This window comes from Athene cunicularia (assembly GCF_003259725.1).
Source record: "Athene cunicularia isolate RWA chromosome Z unlocalized genomic scaffold, athCun1 chrZ_part2, whole genome shotgun sequence".
Classification (NCBI taxonomy): domain Eukaryota; kingdom Metazoa; phylum Chordata; class Aves; order Strigiformes; family Strigidae; genus Athene; species Athene cunicularia.
In genome coordinates, this window is record NW_020799143.1 from 12,800,677 (window position 1) to 12,814,849 (window position 14,173).

Genomic DNA, 14,173 nt, shown 5'->3' on the forward strand with positions numbered 1-14,173 from the left:
GCCCGTTGTCATGCGAGGGGGCTCGGCCCCGCCGCCAGGCGATCAAGCGGGGGCAGCCCCCGTGGCCGGAGCTCCTGCAGACGATGTGGGGCCGCCCTGAGGGCATCCCGCACGGCGGACGCCGTTAGGTCGGGCAGTGTTTGTCTAAATATTTGTAACGAGTGCCGGCAGGCTGGAGATAGTGGCAGCACGCGAAGGCAGCTGGAATTTAACCTAGGGAGACTTCAAAGCTGGCAACTGGCAGGTGAAAGAAAAAATCGAGAAAAACAAAAATGGTGAGGTGCTTGCAGTGGCAGACCCTGCGCCGTCCCCGTGTTCCCACCGATGGCTCTTATTCAGGTGAGGTCGGCGAGGTGGCTCCCAGTGCTGTGCTGGGGGTCGCCGGCCGTGGGCCTCGGCACCCCATGCCCACTCAGGGGGCGTCAGGCCATGCTGCAGCCCGCTCCTGCCACCAAAGCTGCGCTGTACAGGGTCTGAGAAACACCACGGGTCAGGCTACTCCCCTGACACTGGCAGTGGGCAGGTGTGAGGGAGCATCTCCCACTGGGCAGGGTCCCAGTGGCATGGTAGTCACACTGATACGAGAAGCGTTTCCAGAAAAGTCCTTTTTATTCCCCCATAATTTAATATCAGACAGCTGCTTTTTCCTGCCTCGAGACCCAAGCCTTGTAAGAGTCAGGTGTTTCGCCACCAGCGTGGCTAAGGTTTATATGTGTAGCATCCCGTAACATCTGCTGGAAAACAGCGTGACACCAAGAGTTGCGGCACAGGTGAGATGTTAAAAGGTTTGCACATGGACTTGGTCTGCATCTAAACAGGAGTAGGCAGACTTTAATTTTTAACAGGAACTCGTCTCCAGTAGTAGAATTAACTGCATGAGCTATTCGAGATTCCCCCTTAAACTCTTGTGAAGCCAGCATTGCTGCTGGCTTTAGCTTGCAAACTTGAAAGCATTTGTTTAGAGTAAAAATCAGGGTTTGTAGACTTGCACAATATCAAAAAGGAAGAAATCATATGATACATGCTTCTCCCTTTTTTGATGTCTTAAGACACACAGTGTGTCGTTAAAACATGTTTCCTTACCCAGATTATGCCAGGAGCAATCTTTGGCCCAAGGAATCACCAGAGAGCCAAATACATAGAATTTGGAGGGGATGTCTTATATTTTCAAACTAGTGTCGTGATTCCACAAAAAATGTGTAGGTACACCCAACAGTATTGCTCCTTGATTAGTAAGTAATCATAAGCAAGCTTTATAAAACCTCTGAGAAAAGGTATTTTAAAGATGAACTACTAAATAAAGTGAGAGCTTTCATATGAACATTCAGGACTGATCTGTCAGGATGCTTCATACATATGTAGCTGTGCCACTTTGAGCAGGAATGTAAAACATGGAATGCACTTCTTCAAAATAGGACAACAGCAAATGCACGCTGGATGCATTACAAATTTTAGGAATTACGTGCCCATGATTTTAATATTTACTTGCTTTGCAAAGCTGTGTTACCAAATTTCTAGCGGTCTTTGTGGCTGAAATTTCTGAAAGTTCTTGTTCTGCCTTCTTAGACAGCTAGTGGCTGACTGACTATACAGACATCACGGAAAAAGTGTGTGACATATGCTGCAACAAACACCAGTGTTTGCTTGCACAAATTCTCAGTCCTATTTAGGTTAGCTTTGTTTCTGCAATTGCATCTGATACCATCTGAGCATTGACAGGCCACAGTAAAGTTCTCAATGAGCTATGAACAAGTACTTTTCTAAAAGGGCAAGATCTTTAGCTGGCATGGAGGAGGTAAGGTAAAATTACAAAAGGTCTTGCACCATAAATCACATGTCCACTGCTCTGTAATGCACCCTGAAATGTACGAAGACAAACCTATGCTTTTCCAGAGGGTATGAGGTCCTGTCTCTTTGGGGAAGTTACATATAGTCAGCTAGCATGTGATACTCACACACACAAAGGCACACACACACAGACACAGACAGACACACACACCAGATACCATTTTTACTATGAAGGTAAATTCAATCTGAAAGTTTATTTAATTACCATACATTGGGAAAACTAAACTGAGAATTTGCTGAAATTCTTGAAGGAGACAGGAATACTTTCACCTTCAGCACATTGACTTCAGCTTGCATTGAGTCATAACTGTTGTGTGGACATATCAGTTTCCCGGGTATTTTGGGAAGGTAGCCTGGGAAGCCAGGTGCAGAAACATAAGCATAGGCAAGGGAAATTGGCACAGCAACAGCTAAGGTCAGAACATAGTCATCATAAGAGTATCATTTAGAAACCTGTGATAGGAAGCTGACCTAGGACTACCTCCAGCTTGTGGACAAACATTTCTTCTCTGAGAGTTGTATTATATTGTCATCAGTGTGAAGACTGCTGTTCATGCTGCAGACTGTTCAGGACTTCATCTAAAGGAACAATGCCATACAGCACAGCTACTAACCCTCTGTCCTAGCACTGCTCCTACTGTTTCTGATGTGTTCACATGCCAAGCATGGTGGTGGTCTGCTGAAGTGAACAGAACATCAGTGCCACCAGTTAGAGGTAGTAAGTGGGCAGATACTGCTAGAAATAATTTTTCATCAAGCTGTGCACCCCTGTGACACTCTGCTGCCACACCAGCCACACCAGTCTTTGCTCTGTTGCAAACATCTTTGTGTGTACTAGCAACAACCTGCAGGTCATGTCTGCAAAGCACTCCTTCCAGGTTAGCAGAGAGAGAGGTGAAATCAAGAGCTCCTTCAGTTCCTCTGCGTAAAAGCTCAACTGAAGCCATGACAGGCAGTCCAGAGACCTGGATAGCCACACTAATCACAGCAGTCACAGTCCTTTCTGCAATAACCTAAAGATCAAAACTTTGAAGGAAAAAGATCTTTGTCTATTAATTTGAATCTCTCCTTTTTGGAAGATAATTTTCCAAATTGCTTCAAAAAAACCAAGCTTTTGGGGAACTCTATATATGCAAAACTCCAACTATTATGCCAAAGGAGTATCACTCTTCTAAGACGCAGGCATAACATGTTTTAATAATGTTTCCATTGTGGCAGCCAAAAAGTTGCCAACCACCCTGTAGCTAGCTATCTGGCCCTACAATCTATTGGATGACAGAGGCCATGCATTTCTCAGCAGTACCAGGAATTTGCATAGTGGTGTGTTGCCTCTGCAGTTGCAGAGGTGAACTCAGCATTGATCTCAAGGAAGCATCTCATCAACGTGAAACTCAGCTGCCACTGCACATCCCGGGTGTGCAGCACAATTCCTCCCCTCTGGAACCACTTTACTTATTTGAATCCGGGATTTCTGAAATTTGTTTTGTACTTTTAAATAATTTTTCTTCATTGTTCTGCCGGTACATATGTGCAGAGGAAACAGACAACCTGTATTTACCAGAAAAAGACGCAGAAACTAGAAAAGCAAAGCTCGCTTGTAATGGTAGTTCACCTGCAAAGCTACAGCAGGCTGGCAATGTATCAAAAATATCTGTGCAATGTAAACAGAGTAAGCTGTGTCACACTTAACTGTAACAAGAGTGTGTGCACAAGCAGCTCCCGAAGACCAGCTATCTCAAGGTAACTCTGCCATGATCCTTACAGAAGTTAAAGTTTGTTTGGGTGCCATTTATCCAAACAGCAAAGGAAGTACATTTTATTTAGGCAAACATTTATTTTTGCATTACTATGAAGACAAAATTCAGGATCTTTATTTCTGGAATAAAACAACCAAACAAAACCACCCAAACAAAAACAAAAACAACAAAAAAAAACACCCAACGTTGAACTAGCTTCCTTAAAAAGCTGTGACTGTGAACATGTTTATTTATACCAGGTTAAAGTCCTCTGGCTTAAATCTGGTTTCTATTATTTTACCTTACTACACCATGACTTGAGAATGGACTGCTATAGCAGCATGGTCTTAGTCAAGGTCTTTGTTATCTACCCTCAGATGCAAATTACTGTATTTCATAGCAACCTTTCACTGACCAACTTTTCTTAAATGCTACCCAAAAAACCTGCCAAAATTTTCCAGTCAGATATGTACTTCTGTTCAGCCAAACATTAATCCGGTTTAGAAAAGTACATGTATACTGCAGAGAGCACTGTGTTGATTTTGCATGCCAGAGTCTGGTTCATGCATAAGAAATGCCAGAGTCTTATTTGTGTTTAGGAAAACAAAACTTTTAAAAAACTATTAATTTCCTCTTCAGAAAAAAAAAAAAAAGTTTTATTCTTTTATGGTAAAGCTTCTTACAGAAAAACAAACAAACAAAAAAACAAACAAACAACCCACCAAACCAAAATAACAACCCGAAACAGTAGATTTCCAAAACCAGAGTGACTGTTTCAGAAAGCTAGGAGGATATGAGAACACAGTTATAGAATGGATATTCCTATGCTATCTTAAGAAATTCTACTCACTTTAATACTTTTATTTATAGTGCCAGTTTCAGAAAAGTTTTAGGAACTGCAGATATTTTTTACCAAACTTGATTTGAACATGGCTGGTAAAAAGGCTACCAAAAAGTATGAGGTTTCTCTTCTTCCTTGCAGCTCTGTGAAAAGTAACCAGCCTTCCTATCTGACCAGGGCATTCCTCACCAAGATCTGAGGTGACTGGAGTTTATATTGTCCCTCTGGCATTAACAGTATTCATAAAGACCCACTTAAGAATCTTTGTTTTGGATTCTCCTTAGTAAAAAAATCAGATATAAACTGTGCTTCAGCTGGAGGACCCATAATGAAGTCAATTGCATCGTTATTAGGTTAGAAAATGAAACAGCATCTGCTTCAAGGGAACATACATAGGGTTCTGTGAGTTTTCTGAAGACTTGGGAGATGTCTGGGGATCAGTGACACAACCCTTCTGAAACACCTCTTTGTTTTCAGCAGTCTTGTGATCTCCCAGAACCATTATTTCCTCACCCAAGTGCCAGATAAGAAACTGCATTCCAGCTTCTCTGCTGGCCCACAAGGCAAAGGCGACTTGGTTTACATCTCAATGTTTTACCTGGTCACAGGAATTGGGGAATGATGCAAGGGATTGCTTGCCTTGCAAGAAAAACCAGGTGGGGGTCCTAGTATCGCTCCTACTTCAGGGTTAGCATTTCCCAAAAGCAATATTATTTTCCTGTGAGGTTTTCTGATGAAGTTATTTTTTATGTGTGGAAAAAAAAAAAGTTGTTTTGGTTTATTTTTTATTTTACCTTGTGTCTTTATAGAGAGGCTAAATACTGAGTCATAGTTGGAAGTCAGCTTTGAACATAGTGTAACTTAAACATGTACTTAAAATTTCAAACCTCAGTTTGATTGGATTGATTCCTCATTCTTTATTCAGTGTCTCCTACAGATTTCTGATGGATAGTAATTTCTGAGTTTTGGGAGATTTGTGTTTTAACAGCTAACCTGGGGAAATAGTGGGAGGATGTTAGGATGTATCATATTAAATTGCTGATGTAGAAGTTCACAAAGATAGAATCATTTCCACATTGTATTGATGTTTCTCCAAAATGTAAAGGACATTGGTGTTTTTTCCCTCATACTATTTTAATATTTTTTTCATATTCATATCATTAAAATATTTTTTCAATTTTTACACAAAACTAGTTACTATTTCCTGACTCTCTTAATTTAAGAGTATATTGTAACAAGTTGGAAATTGCAAATCCTGTCAGTATTTTAAAGTTCCTCTGACCAAGACCAGTTTTTAACTCACCATCTCTACTGTGGAGACCTCAGTGATGGCATTTTAACAGAATTCAAATAAGGCTTTAGGGAGTATTTAATATACTATTTAATATTTGAAATCACATTTTGATTTAAACAAATGATCCAACATTTCTGGTTTGAAACGGAAGCAGTAATAAAGTTCAGAAAAGTATAAATCTTTAAGTGCTTGAGTGCAGTGTTTGTGCTTCTGCAAACGTAAACAGCATGAAAGAAAAATCTGTTTGTCTGTCTCCTGTTTTTCTTGGAGCAGTGGTGTCTAAAGTGCAAGCTGACATGCTGGAAAGCATTTCCCATGATAAGGTTAGAGACTGCGAGTGATGTGAGGAATTATTTTTAAACTTAAAAGTTACAGGCTGGGCTTCATTAACAGATCATGTGAGAGAAGGTTAAACAAAAGCTGCTTGCAGAAGAGGAGAGAGGCAACTGAAACAGCCAGATACTGGTTTAAAAATTGTTTTCCTGAAAATCAGATAAGAGGACAAAGAGACCAGTGCATCTGCTTTTTGGGTGAGAGCAGTAGTGACTCACAACTGCTGTTATTCCTGCTTTACAAACAGGAAGACTGAGGCAAAAAGAAGCAGTACCATGCTGTCGTGGCCCCTGAAATCAAATGAATCATCTGTGGATAGATCACTCTATGCTCTTCAATACAGAGTTTAGTCATGGTAAATCATAATGTATCTTTTTTCTCTCTTCTGCTAATCAAAATAAGGGTTAGCTTGTTTTGGGAATGCAAACAGATGTGATATAAATCAGTGCAATACATATTGGCTTGCCTGTCTCTGAAAGCCAGTTGATGCACACTCAGCCCATCAAACACCAGGATGCTGGTAACTTTTCAGATTTACATAATAATTCAAATATTTTAATAACTCTTTAATCACTGTGGCAGACACACACTACACAAGGTCTTTTATAGGACCTTTCTGGCCACAAAGGACCTGCCTGATTGGAATCTTCTCACTAACCACAGACCAGAGTTTCTTGTGATGTCTCCCTCTTTGATCACCCTCAACCTGTGGAGCATTCTAAATGTACACCCCGAAGCTTCAGGACAGTACAGCAGAAGGAAAAGGACTTCACTGGTTCCTCATGGGGCACTGAAAGTTAAGTGTGTGCAAGGGGCATTCATCTGTATGCAAGATGAAGCAGGTTTAGTTAGTGGCCAGCATGAAACAAGACATTTTAGGAAATTGTTTCACATTGCAGTGTCTTGATGACTCCATGACAAGGCCATGCATAGTGCAGCAGCCGCAGAGCTCAGAGCTGAGCACTACTTCTCTGATTTGTGGCATGAGTGGCTGTAAGTTTATGCAATTGCTCCATATGGGAACATCCACAGGGATTTCACTAGGCTTGCAGAAGAGCACAGTGAGTGACTGACACAACATTCATATGATCACTTCTCATCCCCATCACCAGAATCTTCCTCTGCTCTAAGGTAGGTGATCTTTTGGTGTCTGATCATACAGTGCTAGAAAAGTGGGATGGCATGGGGTGATCGCTGTGGTGCCTGTGGTAGCATACATCTGTGCTGGAGTGTGGCCCAGCTGCCTAATATGTGGGCCTGCTCAAGTGCAAGCCTCACCATTCACTTGTCAGCATCCTTTACGTGCAGATTCCTCCCTCCCTGAGCAGTATTACTGGAAGTCAGAAACTTGGGTTATTAGCCAGGTAAGCTATTTTACACACTGGCTTGCAACCAATTCATTACCTACAATACTGATGATTTCATGCAAAAATTTGACCTTTGTCCATCACTGGAAAGGTGGTGATGAAAACCGTTTGCCCAGGGGCTGTCCCAATGCTGGGTTGCCTTCTGCTCCCCTGCCCCCTGGTAGCGGTCCCAAGGGCCTTCCATTAGCATGAAGGGCAGACAGCTGAGCACACACTGCAATCCAAACACAGCACTGGCTGTTTCCTCTCTCTCAGTTAACTTTTTTTTAAAGGATTTTGTGTTTGACTAAACAAATAATTGTTCAAAACACAGGCCGTGTTTAAGGGAGAACAGTTGGGGCTCCTTTCACAGCTTTCCTTAGTCGGCAAAGGCTGGGGCAGCCAAGCTGGGGGGCCACAGGAACCACTGATGTGTCCCTCTGTGCCATGGGAATTAGTTTGTCTGGGTGAATGCAGGTTGTTCGAGCTATCATCTCTGCTGACAGAGGCTTTCCTTGCTCCAGGTTTCAGTGCACATTTACACAGACCATCAGTCCTGACACTCAGATCTAAAATTAGGGACATTCACACTCTGGCTACAAAAGTTTAATCCCCAAATACTTCAATGGAGACAGACAGAAAGGAAGGAAGAAAGGAAGGAAGAAACATACAAAAGATTCAACACATTGGCAGTCTAGAGTTTACCTATAGTATCTTGTTTTGTGACTATTTTGAGAAAACGTACAGTGATAAATATAAATGTAAATGCTAAATACTTTTTTTTTTTTTTTCCCCCCTAGCAAGAAAAGTATTTTTGGAATTGATTTTGGTTTGGGGTTGTTTTGTTTTGTTTGTTTGTTTGTTTGTTTTTGCAATACCAGTAGCTGTTTCATGAAATAACATATCCGTAACTTACATATGACATCCTACATATTGCTTTATGTATTGTTCCATGGGCTGAATTGTTACTGTCCTAAACCATTCACAGAATGTATATGAAAATGCCTAGAAAGAGGGGTGCACTATTAGTGGAAAAAAAATGCTTTAGTGATGTTCTGATTTTGGTTTCTATAGTTATATAGATTAGAATGCTCCTTCATAATAGTATTAAAAATTTATCCCCTTGAAACAGTAGGTGAAACTAAAACTACACAATTCTCTAATAAATACTGGATTAGACTTGGCTGAGCTGACTAGAAAGATTTCTATATCCACATAGAAAACGTCTTCCCCCTCTTCTTTACTTCTCACTAAAAGACAAGCTAAACATAAGTGGTAAAATCCAGCTGAGACTAGTCTATACTTCTTTCAGTATTTGGCTACATATTTGAAAACTACATATAAAACATTGCCCATTGCCCAGTATTCAAATCTGCAGTTGGCTAAGTTTGTCTGAAGGGGGCTGAAAACATTACATCAACTTCTAAAGAACTATCAAAGGCTAGTAGGTACAGGTTTTCTTTAAAAATAGTTTAGAAAATTCAGACTCAGATAACTGGCTGACTTTCCATGTTTGCTTTTAAACAGCAATGGATATGCACATGTTTTTAAATTATACCAGAATTGCTAGCTGATAGGTCTGTATGTTTCATCTCTGGCCATAATGTGCCCTTTTCACCCAGATTTGGGGAGAATCTTGTGCCTTACAGATGATCCCGTACACTGAGGTTGTTTGCTCCTCCTGTGGTAACCTCAGCAAGGTAGAAGTCCACTTCCTCAGCTGTGGGCCTCTCTGCCACCAGTGATCTGTCTCTTAACCTTTCTTCATGTGACAAAGGTTGCATGCTGATGGCTCCACATGCAGAGTGAAAATAAAGACAAACAAAGGACAGAGTGGCCAGAAGTGACTGATAGTTGGCTTAAGTAGAATACATGGGATTTCTTAATATTTTCTGTCTTTTTTTTCTTCCACCCATCAGGTCAGTTCATAGTCCTTTATAGTACTCTTTTATGCCTCAACTTCTTTAAAGCAAAAAAGAGCAAAAATAAGCTCTTCCTCCCTCCTGCCCCCAATCTTTATCAGCAAGACCATTCATTCTGTAAAATCCAGTTTCATTAAGTGTCAGCCTTACCACATCACTATCCTTTGAGAGGAGCAGAGCGCAGCAGCCACCCTTGATGGTGTGTTAATGAACATTGTATTTTTTTCGGCTAAATCTTGATTGAAGATAAGCAGAACAAAATAAAAAGGAGATAATAAGATCCCTCGCTGTAATAGTATCAGTACTAAATGTAATGCTTTGCACTGACTGAATGCCTTCCTTTTCCATGAAGATTACCTAAGTATGTTTGTTAATTGAGTCCTGTGAGGATATCAATCCTGAAAATAATTTGGGTCTGGTGTATTTACAAAATCTCATACAGCTGTCAGGACTATTTCCTACATATTTTCCTAGCTAAAGCCTGGCTGCAGAGACAAATTCCTTGAGATGACAAATTAGCGTATGTGTCACTGTAGAGTTGCCTAAACTTTAGGGGTAGAAGATGATTTTTCTATTTTTTTCTTTTCTTTGAATAAGGCCCAGAACCACTTGCTTCATGCAAAACACTGGAAATACCACAAGAATTCATCAGCTGGGTTTGTAATTCATCATCTCAGATATAATTCTGCATCCTGCATCCACTACAGGCCTGGAGGAGAAAACAACAGACTCTAAACATCACAGTCCAGTGAGGTCTTGGCTGAGTTGTTGCTGCTGTCCTCTTCAAGCAGAGGAATTGAGGAGGATGCTGGTTACTTGTTCTTACATACTACAGCAAAGGTAAATTCACAGAAACCCAGCTGCAGTGTGCAGTGTTGTTTTTTCTGATAAGACTGCAGATAGTGGGGCTGTGGGTGGCTCTTTATGAATGCTAAGTAGGTGAGATACCTCATAAGAGAACAGCTTTATCCTCGAGTCCCTGGACAACCTTCCCCTCACCTTTGGTTATGTACTTGCAATTGTGTACCTGCGTAATTCACTTGCATGCTGTCTGTTGTTTTCCTCCGTGTTTCCGTTCTGTTCCTTCCTCTCACTGGTTCTGGGAACAGCCAGGGTTACTTCACATTCTTCAAATAGCTTTTTGAAGTTACTAACCAGAGTGTTTTTTCTCACTAAATTGCTGAGTGTGCCACAGAAGAGGCTTCTTCTAAATAGCGAGTGCAAGCTGAAATGCAGCACAACTTATTTTTTCCATTTTCCTGTTTTGTAAAGACAAGAAAATACTCATTCATGTGCATGATAGCTAAGCACACAGAACCTTATCCTGCATCCTTATGTAGGCTGAGCTCAAAATCAGCAGTAAGAGTTTTGGTAGGTAGACGATGCAGAATAAATGGTGAGATTCATGCTTACCCTGCTCCTGCTCCCTTGGTCAGACCATCAGTACCTTCCGGGGTTTTTTTCCCTAAGAATATGAGACTTAGGGCATCACATAATCCATGTGTCTATTTCCCTCCTCCTGTATCTTTTGAGCAGTTGGCCATAATAAATCAGGTGTGAAAGGGAGAAGAACTCTCCAACTTGCCTGGAAGGCAGGAGAGAAGAAAAGCAGAGAGCTTCTGCTGGGTGAAATCCAGGCAGACCACAGCTGCCACAAAATAGTGCTCTGCAGCTGGTGGTGCACCCCTGTTTGAGCATGTATGGCTCCAGACTATCTGTGGCACAGCTCTCTTGCTCAGTGGGGATGAGAAGAGATACAGAGAGGAAAGGAGCAACAGGAGACAAAACAGAGATCCAACAATGCTGAGAATTCACCAGTTCTGCTCTCCCACCACCTTCTTCTGTCATCCATGTTGCCCAGCTGTCTCCACAACTGGTTCTCTCATTTACTTACAGAAGATCCTATAGCTACCTCTGTGTCACTACTGAAGACAGACAGATTCTTGAAACAATTAATTGTAGCCATGTGCTACTTTTGTAAAGAAACTGAAGTGTGTTGAAGCAAAAGGACAGTGCAGTATCCTTGTCTAGGAAGATCAAGGTTTTGCACTGCAAGAAGGCAGACTGCAGACGAAGGAGGAAACAAAGGCAGGATGAGTTCTGCTTTTCCATTGGACTGGTTTTGATTATGTGAAGTCTTGTGTAAGAGAAATTACTGTAAAGATTTAACACTCTGCAACTGCCAAGTATGATGTGACAATGTACCTGTCATCGGTAGCAGAAACCAGAAATGATAATAAACATCAATAATTTTTTCCAACCAAACATCTTAGAAAAGCCATGAGACTGAAAGGATGAGCCCTGAAGCTCAACATTTTGCATGAGGAATCAATTATTTAATATGAATTTAAAAAATAGAACACTTCCCCATTTCTATAGATGCCAGTTCTGAAACACTTGGCAGGAGCCTCCAGCCAGCCCAGTTCTAAAGACAGTGAAAGACCATGCCCTGTAATATTATCCATGATTTCATATAATTCTGTGAATTCACTCACATGAATAAACTACACACACTCTTTTGAGTGTTTGCAGGGCCGAGCCCTAAGCACCTAAACTGTCTACTTCAGTGGGATCGGAGAGTTAATTATTTTTGCTCAGGGAATAACAACACTTTTTTATCCATTTTAAATGCACTGCCTCAGGTGTTTTTTAGCACTGTAGTACTAATTTAATGAAGACTGTAAAATAAAAAATAATTATACAGCACACATATGCAGTCTTACTGAAGAAAGTGTGTTTTGAAGAGTGTAATTTAAGATGGTATTTCAGAGGACCAAATGGAGAGGAACCTGACATTTTTGTTGGGCAAACACCTAACTTGAGAAACTAGAAACTTTCTAAGAGTTGTGTAAGCAAATTGTATGCTATGGAGGCCAAGTGGAACTGATGAGAAGACATTTTCTCCCTACCTCAAAGCTGTTGTGAAGCTCATGCAGCACTTTTTGCAGGTGTTAACTCTCTGCAATGCAGATCATTAGTGTTTTGCTCCAACATGTACAAAGTTATATACATCCAGTGTTCAGCGAGTCCAGAACTGAGGGCTTGAATATGGTGAATTGATGGTGGTGGTGTTGCTGTTTGTGCACAATGTGTTTCATGCTAGAGGGATGCCTCATTCTTTTCCAGACCCTCCTGGTCTTCTTCCCTTACAAGTTATTTGCACTCACGTGGGAAGAAGAAGGCTCTGAGCAACATGAACTGAGCATTTTCTTCAGGTAGAGTTAATGAAGCAACGCCACTCACAGATGAGATTAGCAGTCATTCATATTACATGTACATGGAAACTGGCAGGGTGAGAGCAGAAGATGAGAACTCCTGTTTTACATTGACCTTGTTACAGCCTTTTTTGTTTTTTTATTTTATTTTATTTGTCTTTGAGCCTTGCTTTATATACTTTCTTGTCCTACAGCTTCTGTAGTTTTCTTTAGTCACTTGAAAAACATGCTTTATTCTGAGATTCCTCAGGCTGGAATAGATGTATATGTTTGGTATTTTTCCCCCTCTTTGACTAAAAAAGCCACCCCCTGTGTGGTAAACATCCCTGCAAACTCTTGCTTTCCTTCTTCTCAAGTTGTTTCCCATGACAGAAAAGCCCAACTATGTATTACATGGAGAGAGTAACTGACAGGACAGCATGAGGCAGAAAATGGTGTGGAGGACAGCCTCCTCTATGTGGCCGCCTTCAGTATGAAGCCTGAACAGAACAGGGTAAATTCACACCCACTTACATGAATGGATGCAGCATCCAGAGCACTGGACAAATAGCATTATGCTTTCCCTTTGAAAGACAAGACAATTCCCAGACTCTTTCTGCTGCTGCAGAAGTAGCATGAGCCTAGATACATTCCCATCCAGCCAAGCATTTACAGAGATGTTTAAGTGTGTTGAGCAGGCGCCTGCTAGCACGGTGACTTCAAACACGTATGTCCACACATGACTTACTTGGCTAGCAGCTATAGCAATTAAACAAGTTTTGCCAGTAGCTTGGGTTGCCACAGTCTTTTACCCATTAAATAGGTCACAACATTGTTTTTTTGATTTGTGCTCGTTTACCTAATTCTTAACCCTGGTTGACAGACAGCCTGAAGGCACGATGTTGCAAAGGGGCAGTGGGATGGCTATAGGTCCTCTGATGGAAGATGTGTCTCTTCTGTTCAGGCATAGAGCTACCCCTTCAATGTCCTCTGTAACTGCACCAGCATCCCACAGTGAAGGGAGTAGATGGGGTCAGGGCATGTTGTGCTCTGCGGTTTGGTGATTGTGCAATGGAGCGTCTGCAGGCAGAAACTTAAACCAGTGCAGCAGTGCATTAGAGTGTCTCCCTGCACCAGACACCTCCCCTTAATTTCACAGAATGCATCGCATACAGGTTGTTCAGGAAATTGGATGTAATAGGTATGTGGATATGTTGCAAAAACCCCTTACTCTGTGAAATCACCACATTTGTTTATCTTACAGAATGGTCAGATGAGAGACCCCCTCACCTCCTTTCACAGGTGAATTGAACAGATGGTGCCTCCAAGGGTGACAGGGGGCAAAATGAGACCTCCCAACATCAAATGTGCTGACAGAAATCAAGGAAGGATTGTAAAACAGCCAAAGGAGGAATGTTGCAATGGTCATTTTGAAATAAACCTGTTTGTGACAAGCAGTGACCGTGGTGATATTTACGCTATGATTCATACTGAAGTGCAGCACCTGCAGTTTTAGTCTGGATTACTTTTAGGATAGAAGCAGCAGCAAACACTGTTCTATTATAATATTTGAGAATGAGAAAGCAAACATCAATGCTGCTCTTGGCTCTAGGACTACATTAACTTAGAGCAGGGCTTGTGTCAGAGGTGGCTGGAGCA

The 14,173-nt window shown here is 41.4% G+C and overlaps 1 long non-coding RNA gene across 1 annotated transcript; it reads left to right on the plus strand.

The window, feature by feature from the left end:
* Nucleotides 1-7,099: 7,099 nt before the first annotated feature.
* Nucleotides 7,100-13,955, plus strand: LOC113490152. The gene is made up of 3 exons (XR_003400165.1): nt 7,100-7,183; nt 10,028-10,160; nt 13,779-13,955. It is a non-coding gene; the product is annotated as an uncharacterized LOC113490152 (long non-coding RNA).
* Nucleotides 13,956-14,173: the final 218 nt, after the last annotated feature.